Source organism: Ranitomeya variabilis, chromosome 4 (genome assembly GCF_051348905.1).
Source record: "Ranitomeya variabilis isolate aRanVar5 chromosome 4, aRanVar5.hap1, whole genome shotgun sequence".
In the NCBI taxonomy this organism is placed as follows: Eukaryota; Metazoa; Chordata; class Amphibia; order Anura; family Dendrobatidae; genus Ranitomeya; species Ranitomeya variabilis.
In genome coordinates, this window is record NC_135235.1 from 552,548,773 (window position 1) to 552,563,994 (window position 15,222).

Sequence of the window (15,222 nt, forward strand, 5' to 3'; positions counted from 1 at the left end):
ATGTGCCACAAAAATGAGCTTTTGAAGCGTACACAACATTCTAAATGTCCGGAGTGCGGACTACAGGTATTTCTAGGGCTGTGATCGCTCCCATTGTAATCATGGCGCTCACATATTTCATTACGGAGAACTCATCAGCACCTGTCATGTCCATTTATAAAAAAATGTATTCTCTATTAAATAAAATTGATGCACTTTTCTGCATTGTGTCATCCCTCCAGTATTCCTCCTGCAATGTACAAGCACGATTGGACAATACCATTCCAACGCTCCATAGCACAAGTTCTCAAGAATTATTAAAGGAAGTCTGTCAGCAGATTTTTGCTATGTAATCTGAGGACAGCATGAGGTAGGGGTTAAAACACTGAACTCAGCCATGTGTCACATGTCCAGCTGTGTGGTTGTTTACTTAGACTACAGGATTAATCACCTTCTGAGCCCTAATCTGACTCCGCCCCTCCTGTCATGAGCAGCTCACTGTTTATAGAAATTGTATGGAGAGTCTGGTGTGGGCGGGTTTAGCTCTCTCAGCTCTGCTGCACTGCTAAATCTAAAAACTCTGATTGTGTGAGAACTGCTGCACCAAGTGAACTAAGTGATACATCCTTGGATTCAGGGTTTCTTTACCTACGTCAGGCTGCTTTCAGATGAGGTAGCAAAAACCTGCTGACAGATTCCCTTTAAATAGTCAGCGCTTACAAGAGAAATGGTAACACCCCGGTTGTTAATTTATTCAGACATTTCCAGGAAGAATATCAGTGGAGCAGCACAATGCTCCAAAATGTTAATCTTACGGAGGAATTTACTAAATCAGACATGCGAGGAATGACCCAAAACCCTTTTACGATTTTGTGAATGGCTTGTTAATATCACCTCTTCTGCCTCTCCCCTCTGCCAACTCAATTAGTAGGCATTAGAAGAGGAAAGATGTCATGCTTGGCAAAGTTCCTCTCAAGATCTGCAAGTTTACCTTGTAAATATTTCAAAGCCTTCTGCCAAGGAGAGCACAGCGCCTGCGCAGTAACAGCAATCCCCCTGCCAGCTTGGCGTAAATAATGAATGGCGAAGGGCTGGCGTCTGCCTATGCCTCCTCTCATAGGGTTCCTCTGCTCAGAGGCAGATTCACCTCCCTGGGCCTGACTGCGGGGCACTGTCTGCCTACTGCATATAATGGAGAGCAGGCGTGGCGTTGGCAGCCACAGAGAGGCCGGCGGCTTTGTAGCCTCTTAGTAACAATTAACCGTATTTCCTCCGTGCGAGTTTGCCCAGTAATGTGTGAAGCGGGCAGACATGCCCCAGCACACTGGGATGCCAGTGAATGTAATTATCAGTGGGCACAGGATCACAGAAAGCAAAGAGCATATAGATGGCGCCAGTAGCCGGTGTACAGCCAGGCAGAGTGGCCATTTGCCTTCGGCATCTGCAAGTGAAGGAAACTCGGAGTAGGAAATCATTGATTCCAGCATAATCTGCAAACGAGCAGAGCCGTTACTGGGTCAACTCTAATTGTGCAAATGTGAAGAGATTCAGAGCGCGATTCCTGCTCTTCTCGGGCTACGATTATACACATGGCTATGTTCGGCTGTCATCTACACACAAGGATGCCAAGATATGGAAAGGAAAAAATGGCCATATTTTAGCTAAATAAATCCTTGCCCTTCCCTTCCATTGCGAAATAAAAGATTTTTCTGCTTTTGGGAAACACCTGTTCCCTAGCTGCAGTTTGTGAAAAAAGACAAAAACAAACTGTGCTTTTGTCACTCTCCCAGGGTCCAGCACTGAGTCTCCACCACTGCGCCCGAGATCGGTCACTATCTGCAGCGCCGACGTTACATTGCCAGTCCTATAGCTGGTATATGGGCTAAGCGGTACCGACACAGCTGACAGTACGAGTCATTCAGTGCTGCCGAATTCACTGATTGGCTGCAGCGCTGAGGATAAATAAAGCATGGTTTGTTTTTTGTAAATATCACCTCCACGTGTCACTCTATGCATCACTGAGCCACAGCCATGCTTCACTGTAGGCATCAGGGCTGTGGAGTCGGATTCATGGAAATTGAGGAGTCGGAGTTTTGGCTTACCGACTTACACTGTCCTTGTAGGCATCACTGAGCAACCATCATGCTTTCCTGAAAGCGTCAATGATCCACCACCATGCGTCACTGAAGACATCACCGAACCATCACTATGCGTCACTGAAGGCATCACCGAGCCAACACCATGTGTCACTGAAGGCATCTCCAAACCCCCACCATGCGTCACTGAAGGGGTCACCAAGCCACCACCATGCCTCATTGAAGGCATTATCAAGCCACAGCCATGCATCACTGAAGGCATCATCGAGACACCAATACGCGTCACCTTGAGCATCACCAAGCCTCCGCCATGCATATCTTTTCTTGTTGTTTTCAGCATATGCTTCTTCCTCCTCCATAGGCCGAAAAATTGCAGTCTTGTTTCAATGCTTCACTTTGAACTTGTGAACTCTTCTTCCAACTTTATTCCTAGGAACATTCAATGTCTTTATATTTTTTTGTGAAAGGTAACAATCTTAACTTTTTGCACCACTCTCTTGACATCCCAACACTGGCCATCTTGAGGAATTTTCATCTAGTTTTTTTTTTTTTTTTTTTTAATGTCAAGAGAGATGTAAAATAGCAAAAAGCCATCTTCTTATGCAAAAAAAACAGCATGTGACAATGTTTGCAATTATTATCTGATGCTAAAACACCAATGCAAAACCTTTGATAAATCCTCCCCAATAGGAGAACTGGAAGTGATAGAATTATAGGTGGGAGTCTCCTGGTCTGGTGGTTCTACTCCATACATAGCAAGCAGGAATATACTACATTTCGCCTTGGGTTTCTGATGCTGAACGAATGACAAATATGTTCATCATAGAATCGGCTTCAATTTCAAAAAGAGCATTTTAAAGTACCGTGTTTTTCAGAAATTTACACAACTTTCTGTAATGGAATAGATAGTTGAATGTCTACAGGAGTCCAAGCGCCGACTTTGAAATCTGCAGTAATTTACACTCCCACAATGGCCAATTCTAAACATGAAATCGGCAGAATTCTGACTTCATATCTACGCCATTCATATCTAATCATATGATTCTCAATCAGTAAAAGATAAATAACAGAAGTTTTGAAATATTAAGCGTTAACATGATTTTTTAAAAATTTTCGCCTGCATTTAGATCCCCACAGACTAGTGAGGAACACATTTACACAAATATTCATATATTATGGGTCCAAGAGTTCTAGTCGGACAGCATATGTGGAGACTCATTCCTGTATACTATTCATATGTTTACAAAATCCATCATCTTCCAAAATCAGCGGAATGTAAAAAAAAAAATCATTATTATTCCACGAACCAGTAAAGAGGAGTTTTTGAGAGAGATTATACAGAAACAATCTACATTTCAGTAAAACAAGGGTAAATCCCTCTTGAATTAATTCCCCTTTGCAACAAACGTTAAATAGGAAAATAAGGTATGCAAGACGTTTTGAAGGATGATGAATACTTTTTCCACCTCAGGGTGTCTTGATATACCCCTATATTATAGATGTTTGCTGACACCGCCAATTTGAGAGGACCAGCTGACTATCTATGGGTGTAAAGGGCTCTCTTAACTGTCCAGGTAGAAGATGTTGGAGGAAGAAGTGTGTGTCATTTTTCTTCAACACCTCTAACACGGTTCTCCTAATGCAGACTACATTTCCCATGATACCTTTGTCTTCAGCAGTGATAGACCAATGACATAAAACTGCTATGTTTTTACACTTCAGAGTGTCAGTGTATCTTATGTGATGCAGATTCTGTATGTCTCCCTTGCCTCCTGCTGGTGATAAGCTTCTCCCTGTCAGGTTTTAGCTGTGTGAAGCAGGATCTTATAGAAATACACTGGACATTCTCCAAAGAGTAATAGTTATAAACAATCAGTCATGGAAGTTTTATAACTTCAGTTGTATTGTAAGGACACTACTATATAACTGCTCATATAAAGCAGAAATACTATTGTCATCTGCATGGAGGACAATCAGATGAATAGGCAAGGCAGAAGTGGTTAGGAAGGGATCTGAGAGGTGATGACATTCTCCCTTAAATGCACAGGAAGCCAGTGACTTAACCCCTTGTCTAAAAAGAGGAGTATGTACCAGGCTGGCCATTTTTCATGTAACATGACATTTATCAATAATGAACATTACATCCACACCATCTGAACCTATAATGAAACAAATTATACTACTAGACTACATCTAGTGAGTAAGAATAATATGTAGGAAAGAAGAAAAAAAAAAGATGCTGCCATATTAGTTTCTATGGGGATGGTCACCCAGTTTGCCCATAATCCCAAAAGGGCACATATACTTAGCAGCAGGAGCAGAGGACATACACTGGAGGAAGGTATTTTCAAAGGTAAATCAAAAATTAAGCGCAAAATGCAAAACAAATGAACTCACTATCATGTGACGATTCATGTGAGTGATGGTTGATCCCATCTGTAAAATGTATTATCTGTTAATATGAAGGGATAGGTTACTGCTTATAGTAGATCCGGCGGCTGGCATCCCCACCGATCCAGAGCTCTGAACGCAGCAATGGAGCACCTGTGCTCCATTCATTCTCTACTGGATTGCCAAAAAAGTTGAGCGCTGTACTCATCTATCTCTGGAAGATCCATAGAAAATTAAAGGAGTGCTGGCGCACGTCCGCCCAACGCTCCATTCAAATGTGGATCCCAAAGCCTATCAACCAATACCTCATCTGAATGGAATTTCTCGGGATCGGTAGGGGTCCCAGCAGTCGGTCCTATGGATTTATGATAACTTCTAAAACCTGGGAATAACCCTTTAATTGGCGGTTTTGACATAGATATACACCTACTATAACCCTTCATTCTGCATAAGGTAAGAGACTGCTCATTTATTTTCAAGATTTCTGAAGATAGCGCTAAGAACTCATGTGCTGACCTAGCGCCATTAACCCAAAAATGACAATTATTTCAAATGTTACATCAACGTTCTTAAACCTCAATAGTGCACCGGAAATCAATGCAATTTACAGATCAATCACTTCCATTGGATGTCTACTCAGACATATGAACAGGGGGCTGTTGGGTTGTCCGCTGTTCCACTATGGCAGAGACCATATAGGTTGTTATTCAGACGGTGTGACCGAGGTGAGACTCATACCGCCTAACACAATGGTTTTTGACGTAGTTGCAATTTTAACAGATGAAAAACACATTTGATTTACATATCTGCACTGCAAAAATGCCATCTGAGCTGAAATTTGTGGCAAAACCGTACACATTTTTCCAGGTCTGGTGTTATTGTACCTTAACCGCACTAACTAGATAAACACTTACAGAGCAAATAGTTCCATGCTGAAAAAGGAGGCAGCAGACAGATTTTCTCCAGACGGGTGACCAATGATACAAAGACTAGTGAATCAGCAAAATTCGAGGGGACACCCAGACTGTGCAGAGTCTGCGCTATTTTGTATGCAGAGGTAAAAGTCATTCTCAGACCATGATGGTAGACACCTTAACGGTTCCCCAGAGGGAACAAATCACTAAGCGAAACGAGGCGTCCTTTTTCCAATCCCTGTTAAAAATTCTTCATACACATTAATATCAACGTCCATAAGGGAGGGATCATGGAGTACCAAAAAAAACAAGGGGGCACATCAGCTAATGGTGAATTGTTATGGGATGACCGGAATTAGGTGTGGACCGCCATTCAACCCACAGACAATGAAGTCCATATTCCGGAGGGCAATGACAACGTGCTGCATTGAACCTTCTCCGGAGAAAAGATGACTTTACGTACATGGAAATTTCATGGCTGCACCATCATCATTTCCAAACCGGAAAGCTCCCAGAGGTCGGCTGGTAAAGTACAAGTTATAATACACCTGAAATCCATTCATACATGCAGGACACATACAGGACACATACAGGACACATACAGGACACATACAGGAAAAGTAGGTTCTCACCTCAGCGCAAACTGATGGGAGCACTGCACCATTCTGCTGGGCTCATGAAGGACATCGGAGGAGGAGAAAGACAGAGCAGCACATTTGGTGCCAGCCTCATACTGCAGTGTGTGCACAGAAGCAGACGCACAGGTATCTATGCACCAGCCTTACAGCTGCAGACAGTGTGCCTCCTCCGCAGGGGGGTGGAGGGGACAGGGGAGGTGTAGACACTTTCGGTTTTCCATTAACCCATCAGTTTGAGCATCTCCTCTGCAGCTCGGGCTCCTTGAAATGCTACAGGGACCCAAGTAATTTAAGACGTGCCCAGTTTTCGCTTTGTGTAATCAATTATTAAAAATCTCATTGAGCAACATGATAATTTCTGCTGGCATTAAAAAAAATCATTATCAGCAGCATATCACCTCGATAACGTGCACACAACGAGCAGTGATCGACATGTACAGTATATAGCCGATTGGTGTTTAATAAGTCTTGATCGTCATGTATCTAGTTAATTGGGCCAAGATAGGCATGTCTCAATGCAACATTCCTCACGGTTATTGTACTTGATTTCTATCGGATGTTCCATACCCATGTTATGTATTGTTAGACATATGTTACGTGTGGAAATCCACGCTATCCATGGCCAAGAACCAAACATATTTCTAGGTTCGAAACGTGTAGGATTTTTTGCAGGATCTCCAGTTTTTACATCAGTGTAAAATTTACATCATTTATCAGTGTTTTTTCATATCTTTTTAATGGATCACTAAAGCCTTTTTTTTTTTAGCTCGGAAATTTGCCGATTCAGTGCTGGACAAGATTATCGGTTTTTCACATGGCCCAGGAATTAGGCCTGTTTTAAAAGAATAAATAAGATCAAGTTGTACTGATTTTCATGGAATTTTATGATTTATGTGATCGTGATCCATGCCAGCATCTAAAGAGTCACATTGTACCAAAGGCAAAGAAGCCTTGAATAAACAAGCCTTCCATATTTCCAGTCCCCCACTTCAGTTTTTTAGGCAGCCTCCAAATCGAAGATACATCATTGTCAGGAGAACAAGGATGAATTCTTATTGCCACACAATAAAAGAAAAATGAATAGATCTATCTCTTCTTTAGAAAGGTCCATAGTTGTGAACCAGTGTTCCTATGAATGCTCGTTTCCTTATTATTGGCCTGTCTAAATGGACCCCAGAGGCCTCATACACATTTAACCAATGGTGTCTGAACCTGTTGGTTTCCACAGGCTCAGCCAACAGTCTAATGTGTATAATGGCTCTTGAGAAATTATGTTGGGGTGGATAAGGATCCAGAATGTCGATTTTGGATTGACGACCCTTTAGCTCTTCAATAAATAAGTTGCCTCCAGAAATGTCTAGCAGTGGCTCTCTCGTAGAGACCATAGGAGCGCTCAGCAGAGCGAGTTTACCTGTGATTGGAACAGTCGGATGAGAAAGCTGCTGGCTGAACCATCGCTAGGCTGACCGCTATCTGAAGTTAATGGCGGCTATAATTTTATAGTTCTGAAAAACTAAAAAATGCGTATTTACATGGGCTCATAATAATGAGGGTTGCAACTTCCGATCACTCGCCAGAGAATGAGCATTAATCGCTGCCAACAATCTGCAAACTGTATGGAAAATTGACATGCTGCGGTATGGAAAGACGCGCCACATGTCTGTCTCCGCAGGGAAGCTGCGGGTGACAGTGCACGCATAGTGGACATGGGATTTCTTCAAATCCCATCCACTATGCTGTAACATCTGGCAGCTGCAGGTTGGACGCTGCGGATGTATGCAGCGTCCAACCCGCAGCGTTTACTGCCCGTGGGAACATACCCTAACTGATCCTATAGGCAAAAGTTTGTTGAAACTGACAACCAGTTTAATGATTGTTTGTCCATGTAAAGGCGCTTTCAAATGAGCGCTGCTTAACTGGTGGATCATTTTGGACAGAATGTATTTAGCCCGTGACGCCAGTACCACCTCCTCCATCCCCCCCACCTGGCACCGCACATTCAATAGTATCGCCTTCCTGGATGCCGATACCATTGGAAGAAATAAAGACAGAGAGAGCCATCACCTGATGCAACCTCTCCCATTATTCTGCCTCTGATGTCTAAGCACAGCGGGCACAATGACGTCACTACAATGCGCTTAACGTGCTAAGAAGTGCAGAGATTCAGAGCGTTCGTTGCTGAGCCCAGAGCAGTAGGTGATTGGGGAGAGGAGTATTTATTTTCTGTAGTGCCATGATATGTATGGAGGACTATATGAGCCCTTTATACTGTCTGGAGGACTATGTGGGCCATTATACTGTATGGAGGGATATGTGTGGTTATTACACTGTACTGAAGGCAATGCAGAGCGCAGTACGCTATATGGAGCACTATGTGTGCCGGTATACTGTATGGAAGGCAATGCCGGACCTATTATAGTGTATGGAAGACTATATAGGGCCAGTACATTGTATGGAGGACTATGTGGGGCCATTTTAATGTATGGAAGGCAATGTAGGGCCCATTATACTGTATGGAGGACTATGTTGAGCCCATTATAATGTATGAAAGGCAATGGGGGCCCATTATACTGTATGGATGGCAATGCAGAGCCCTGCATACAATTTTGTCCCTCTGTGTATTTCAGTTTGACATCCCTGGTTTAGAGCATAAATGTGTTAAAATAAAAGAAGCATAAAAGGTTAAGTTCTAATAAGGCATTCAGCCTTTAGTGATTTCAGGAGCCCCACAGATTATGCTATAAATCTGAAGATTTTGCTGTGGATTTCACTCTTTATATTTAATGGAGATCAACGCTAAAATTACAAGTACATTACAAGGAACGAGTAGACCAGGCTCAACAAATATTACGTAAACCTGATGAAACGGAAGACTGAACAGAGCTCAAGCTTGGCGGTGAGCTGCTCCATATGCTGAATGCATTTGCACCATTGAATTGTTATAAGTTCAGCAGACAGACCTGATAATGCTTAAATCAGGGATATGGAAACATCAGAACGAGACCTCCACTGTCATGTGCAGCCTACGCATTGGGCATAACACGGTAGCGTGTTGGCTTGACCGTTCCCTAAATATGTATATTTGTTAGCGTTACATATTTCCTACTTCTTTAAATAAAATCTCAACTCTCAGGGGATGTATGGGCTACAGTCTTGAGGGCCACCATAGGACTTGCTGGAAAGCCATAAGTCATTACTGGCCGAGGCAGTGATTCTGTACCATCACAATACGGAGGAATGAAGTACTCAACTTCTAGTATACTCTGTCCTGATTGTAGGAGTTTGTGCCAACTGATCTCACAAAGGACATGGCGAGCCAGAGACATCGCTTCCAGCCAAGATGTATAAAAATTATCCCAACCGGCTGCTCACTGCTGCTGGAAGCCGGATGAGCCTCGAAGAATGGATGGCCAGATGCCATCAGTAGCAAACTCACAGGACTGTTCAAGCCAAGTCATCAATAACAGAGTCTTGTGTAAAGTGAGGTCATCTTCTAAGCTCTGATTTCTTTTAAGATTTCAGCTGAGAATCCTCTTTAAAAAAAAAAAAAAATCCCTACCTAATCCCCATTTTACTAAGAGAAAACAAGCTCGATGACACAAAATCAATTTTGACAATTCTATGATGTAATCTTTCTGGGCTTCAGTAATGCACATGCACTGACTTGTCTGTATACACAGGGAACATCTAGAAGATTAGCACAATTTAAAGGGCACCTATCATCTAAATAATATAAATCATTGACAAGTCACAAGTTTATTTATCGGCAGCGACCAAGTAGCTGAGACCGCCATTGATTTCTACAATGAAGGCATTCAGAAGTGAGGAGGATCTTCAGAGATTGGCAAACTGGAGCTTTGGGATTTTACGCGTTAGAGTCTTAGTAAATTGCAGATATAAGTGGACCATTCTGTTAAGGGGGAAGAAATTACATGATCGGTCAACTGATGGCAATGCCCCCCCCCCCCCCCCCCAGCGATTCCCCGAGCCGCGGCGACTCGAGCAAGCCTAAGATACTCGATTAGAACACGAGCATGCTCGGGTAACACCTTATCCGAGCACGCTCGCTCATCACTAGTTGTGAACACTTGCCTATTATACATAGTATATATTCTATGAGTGGTATAAAAAAAGTGCCACCATATTGTTATGTTGGTTGATTGAACCATTTTTTCCCTGTAATAGAAATCAGCATAAATTCACCGTCTTCTTGTGCTTAAAGGTAACCTGTCAGCAGGTAATCTGAGAATACCATAATGTAGGAGCAGAGACACAGATTACAGAGATGTGTCAGTTACCGGGCTGTGTTTTGAGGTTTCAATACAATCAGTGTTTTATCAGAGGGAGATTATCACTGCAGGTCAACTGGCCTTGTGCCTCCTAGTCCAATCATTCCTCCCTCCACCTCTACTGATTAGCAGCTCTCTACTACTATACAATGTACAAAAAAAGCTGTGGTGTGGGTGAAGTTATCAAGCTCAACAACTGAGCTATGCTAGGTCTGCAGGAGGGAAACCCCGACTATCCAAACTGCTGCACCCAGTAAACTAAGCGATATATCACAGGAATCGGGGTCTCTGTCCCTAACTCATGGTGACAGCCTCCCTTTTAAACATCACATGGCAAAGGAGAGATGCAATGTAAAGCAAACGGGAAAAACAAAGCAGTAATTTACAATTTAGACTCTCAGCCTCCAAACCACAATGCAGCTGAAGTGAAAACATAGATCCTAGACATTTCCTAATGGATTTTTTCAAATTTTTTTTTCTGTGCTCCAACATACAGCAAATGACAATGACCAAACAATGACTATTAGCCCATTCTTCTCATTAAACCTCAATAGTTTTCATAAAATTACAGGATAACCAGGTCTACCATGATCTATTTTGTGAGTGATGCACTTACTATTGTGCCTAGGTGAGTGCTTTACCGCTCTCAGCCTGGCATTGTGCACTATCCCACTCAGTAAAGTCAATGCAATTAATTAGAAAGGCTTCTGGCCGTGGTCATCATTGCGTTAAACCCACTATCCTAAAATAATTACATTTGTGCACAGAAAAGGTTTCTTCCGATCAGTTTAACGCATTAAATAAGCTCCCATTCATTCATTAAAAAAAGCATTTCTCCTCATTAATAATGGCCTAATGTGATCTCCAGCAGGGCATGCAAAAGATTCGGGAAAAATATGAACTAATTGGTGTGCAAACAGCTGTATATTTGAACCCTGAGCGGGTACATTGCATAACCTCGTCTCATCATGCAAAAGGAATTATGGGAAATGCCCGTGGGCAGCAGAAGGGAAACACAGGGCATGAAAACATGCGCCAACTCTCACACACACACATAGCCAACTGGTAGGACTAATCAGATCTTCTCAGTAACCCACATGGCACCTGAGGGGAAGTAAACAGCAGCCGAAAAAAAAACCCCTTCTGCTTTGCTAAAAATATTATAATTGACCATCGCAAAGATCCTAAAGGGGACGGAGAATAACGCAAAAATAGGAACCAACGGAGTCTTGTGACTTCTAGAAGAAAGCAGAGAACCTCAGCATGAAGAAATAGATTGTTTCTATAGTATAAAGGTACTGCCACTCGCACCGGAACGGCTGTGGATTTTCTGTGGTGGAATAAAACACCAGCTGTGGAAATGTTCTTCACAGAAATTCACCTGCGGTGCGGAACTTTCACAATGTCAATTCTTCTCACTGATTGCTTTGAAACTCAATTGTGGAAAAGCCAAAACCAATCTGTCACCAGATATTTGCCTCTCCATCTTAGAGCAGCAAAATGTAGGGGCACAGACCTCGATTTCAGCGATGTGTCATTTACTAGGCTTAGGCTGTTTGAGAGCTCACGAATATGGAGGACTACATGGTAGCGGTTTACTAATCATATAGTGATAATCTCCTGCTGATAAAACAGTGATTTTTATCAGAACTGTATTTGTCTTTACATTACGCAGCTCTCAAATTAGGTGGCAAAAGTCTGGCGCAAGAATCCCTTTCACATCTCACCACTTGCACGCTTGACCTGCTCCCATCCCACCTCATCCTTAACCTTGCCACGGTCTTCATCCCAACCCTAACAAACCTCTTCAACCTCTCACTCACAAAAGGTATCTTCCCCTCATCCTTCAAACATGCCAAGATCACACCAATCCTCAAAAAGCCCTCCCTCGACCCATCCTCTGTGTCCAGCTATCGCCCGATATCTCTTCTCCCTTATGACTCAAAACTACTGGAACAACATGTCCATCTTGGACTGTCCTCCCACCTCTCCTCCTGCTCCCTCTTTGACCGGTTACAATCTGGCTTCTGACCCAACCACTCAACTGAAACTGCCCTTACTAAAGTCACCAATGACCTACTAACCGCCAAGAGCAAGTGACACTACTCTGTCCTCCTTCTCCTGGACCTGTCTCCTGCCTTTGACACCGTGGACCACTCCCTTCTGATACAGATCCTCTCATATCTTGGCATCACAGACTTGGCCCTATCCTGATCTCGTCATATCTAACAGACTGAACATTCAGTGTCTCCCTCTCCCACACCACCTCCTTATCTCACCCCCTGTCTGTCGGTGTTCCTCAAGGCTCTGTTCTAGGACCCCTACTCTTCTCCATCTACACCTTCGGCCTCGGACAGCTCATAGAATCCCACGGTATGCAGTATCATCTCTATGCCAATGACACGCAGATCTACCTATCTGGACCTGACCTCACCTCCTTACCAAAATCCCACACTGTCTGTCTGCTATCTCGGCCCTCTGTTCTGCTTGCTTTCTAAAACTAAACATGGACAAAACAGAATTCATCATCTTTCCCCCATCTCACTCTACCCCTCCACCAGACCTATTCATCAATGTCAATGGCTGCTCACTTTCCCCAGTCCCACACCCCCGATGCCTCGGGGTGATCCTCGACTCTGCCCTCTCTTTCAAGCCACATATCCAAGCCCTTGCCTCCTCCTGCCGTCTCAAACTCAAAAATATTTCCCGAATCCGAGCATTCCTTGACCATGACACCACAAAAACACTAGTGCACGCCCTTATCTCCCACCTTGACTACTGCAACCTCCTACTCTCTGGCCTCCCCTCTAGAACTCTGGCACCACTTCAATCCATCCTACACTCTGCTGCCTGACTAATCTACCTGTCTCCCCGCTATTCTCCCCTATGCCAAGCCCTTTACTGGCTTCCTATCTCCCAGAGACTCCAGTTCAAAACCCTTACTATGACATATAAAGCCATCCACAACCTGTCTCCTCCATACATCCTCCGATCCTCTCAAGATCTCCTTCTCTACTCCCCTCTCATCTCTTCGTCCCACAACCGCATCCATTACTTCTCCCGTGCTTCCCCCATACTCTGGAACTCTCTACCACAACACATCAGACTCTCGCCTACCATAGAAACCTTCAAAAAGAACTTGAAGACTCACCTCTTCCGACAAGCCTACAGCCTGCAGTGATCCTCAACCTACTGAACCACCACACAACCAGCTCTACCCTCTCCTTTTGTATCCTCACCCAACCCCTGCAGACTGTGAGCCCGCGCGGGCAGGGTCCTCCCTCCTTCTATACCTGTTAGTGCCTTGCTTTTTGCTCATGTTTAATGTATTTGTCTATATTTGGCCCCTTTTCACATGTAAAGCGCCATGGAATAAATGGAGCAATAAAAATGTTTATTAATAATAATAATAATAATAATAATAATAACAGATGATGTTGGAAGAGAGAATGACCAGGCCTGTTGAGTTTCAATGGCCAATCCTTGTGTTATCCGAGAGAGTAGAGAAAAAAATGACTTTCTGGGGGGAATCTACTGGTTTTGGCTTACAGATACTGAAGTAAAATACTGACCAAATACTGAATGTGTGAACATGGCCATAAGATGATGTCTGCTGGTAAAAGGATCTAGTATGTCTACTTTTGGACGACTTATCCCTTTGTTCTCTAAGAGATCAGCTGCCATCAGAATAGCCTGCAAACAGCTCACTTACAGAGAACGCAGGCGCAATTGACCAACTTAATCGATGACTCGGTCAAAATCTAAAATGTATTAGGGGTTAAGTTTAGGTCCTCATCTCTAAATTGGCCATGTGAACATAACCTAAAGTGTGTGGCCAGTACAGAGATGAGGAACTACACTTAACCCCCTCATAAAATTTCAAAAGCTTTTCAGCGAATCATAGTTTAGCCATCTCCCTCAGATAAACCGAAACTCTTCAGCTGGCCAATCATTCCTGCGTGCTCTGCAAGTGAGCTGTCAGACTATTCGAGCGGCGGTTTATCTCATAGACAACAAATGAATCGGTAGTCCAAAATCAGATATACTGGATCCTTCTACTGCTGGACAACATCTGTCAAGGAAGAGTCAGGGGGTTCCTCATACACATGAGACTGTCAGCCGAACCCATCAATATCCATAGGTTTGACCCACAGGGGTCTTTAGGCTGCCAAAAAGTTCATGATAATATATATGAACACTAATTAGTTGTATTAGTAAAAAAAAAATAATACTAATAATTCTGCTTGCCTAATTTGTTTTTAGCTAATGCGGCTTTATTTTAGGACTGAGCAATCATTCAACTTACACTCACACACAGGCAGGGGCATATTAACAAAAGAGAACAAGTATTTTGGTAAACTTCATGTATTTTGAGATACTTCCTAAATAAATTGTTGGAAATTCTCCTTAAATGCCATAGATGAGCAGCACAATCATTTCACAAGCAGCTTACGGTCTTCAAGCAGGTATCACTGTGGACAAGTCAGCATCACGGGACATAAAACAGACTATAAAAAGACCAGGCCAACAATATTGTACGTGGGAAAGATTAAAACATTCCTAAGCACATAACGGTCATGAATCACGAGAAGGGACCTGGACAGAGCTCAATGAACCTCCCCCTCCCAAAGAGCCAACTCGTCTCAGGTCTTCTTTACACGCTACGCTCCTTAGTATTATATTAGAAAATATTTACATTGCGCCAATAATTTCCACAGCATTCTACAGAGAAAACATTGATTTCATTTCTTTGCCCCCGAGGAGCCCGTAATCTAATTTTCCTACCTGAAGTGTAGAAGTGTACACAAGGCCAAGGGTCAATTTCATACTAAGTCAATTAAGTAACCTGAGAATTTGCATGTCAATGTTTGAGCGTGTTCTGAGGGGCTGAGATACCCAGAGGGAATAGGGGGGG

General features: G+C 43.1%; 1 protein-coding gene across 10 annotated transcripts in view; it reads right to left on the bottom strand.

Annotated features, from left to right (window-relative positions):
• The window catches only part of TANC2 (tetratricopeptide repeat, ankyrin repeat and coiled-coil containing 2), a 497,877-nt gene that overhangs the window by 176,311 nt on the left and 306,344 nt on the right, over window positions 1-15,222 (bottom strand). Inside the window, exon 1 of one of the 10 annotated variants that reach the window (XM_077252682.1) lies at window positions 6,013-6,116. The exons of the other annotated variants lie outside the window; for them this stretch is intronic. The gene's annotated coding sequence lies outside the window, so the exon portion shown is untranslated. Of the gene's footprint in view, window positions 1-6,012; window positions 6,117-15,222 lie in introns of those variants that run through there. 10 annotated transcript variants of the gene reach the window in all.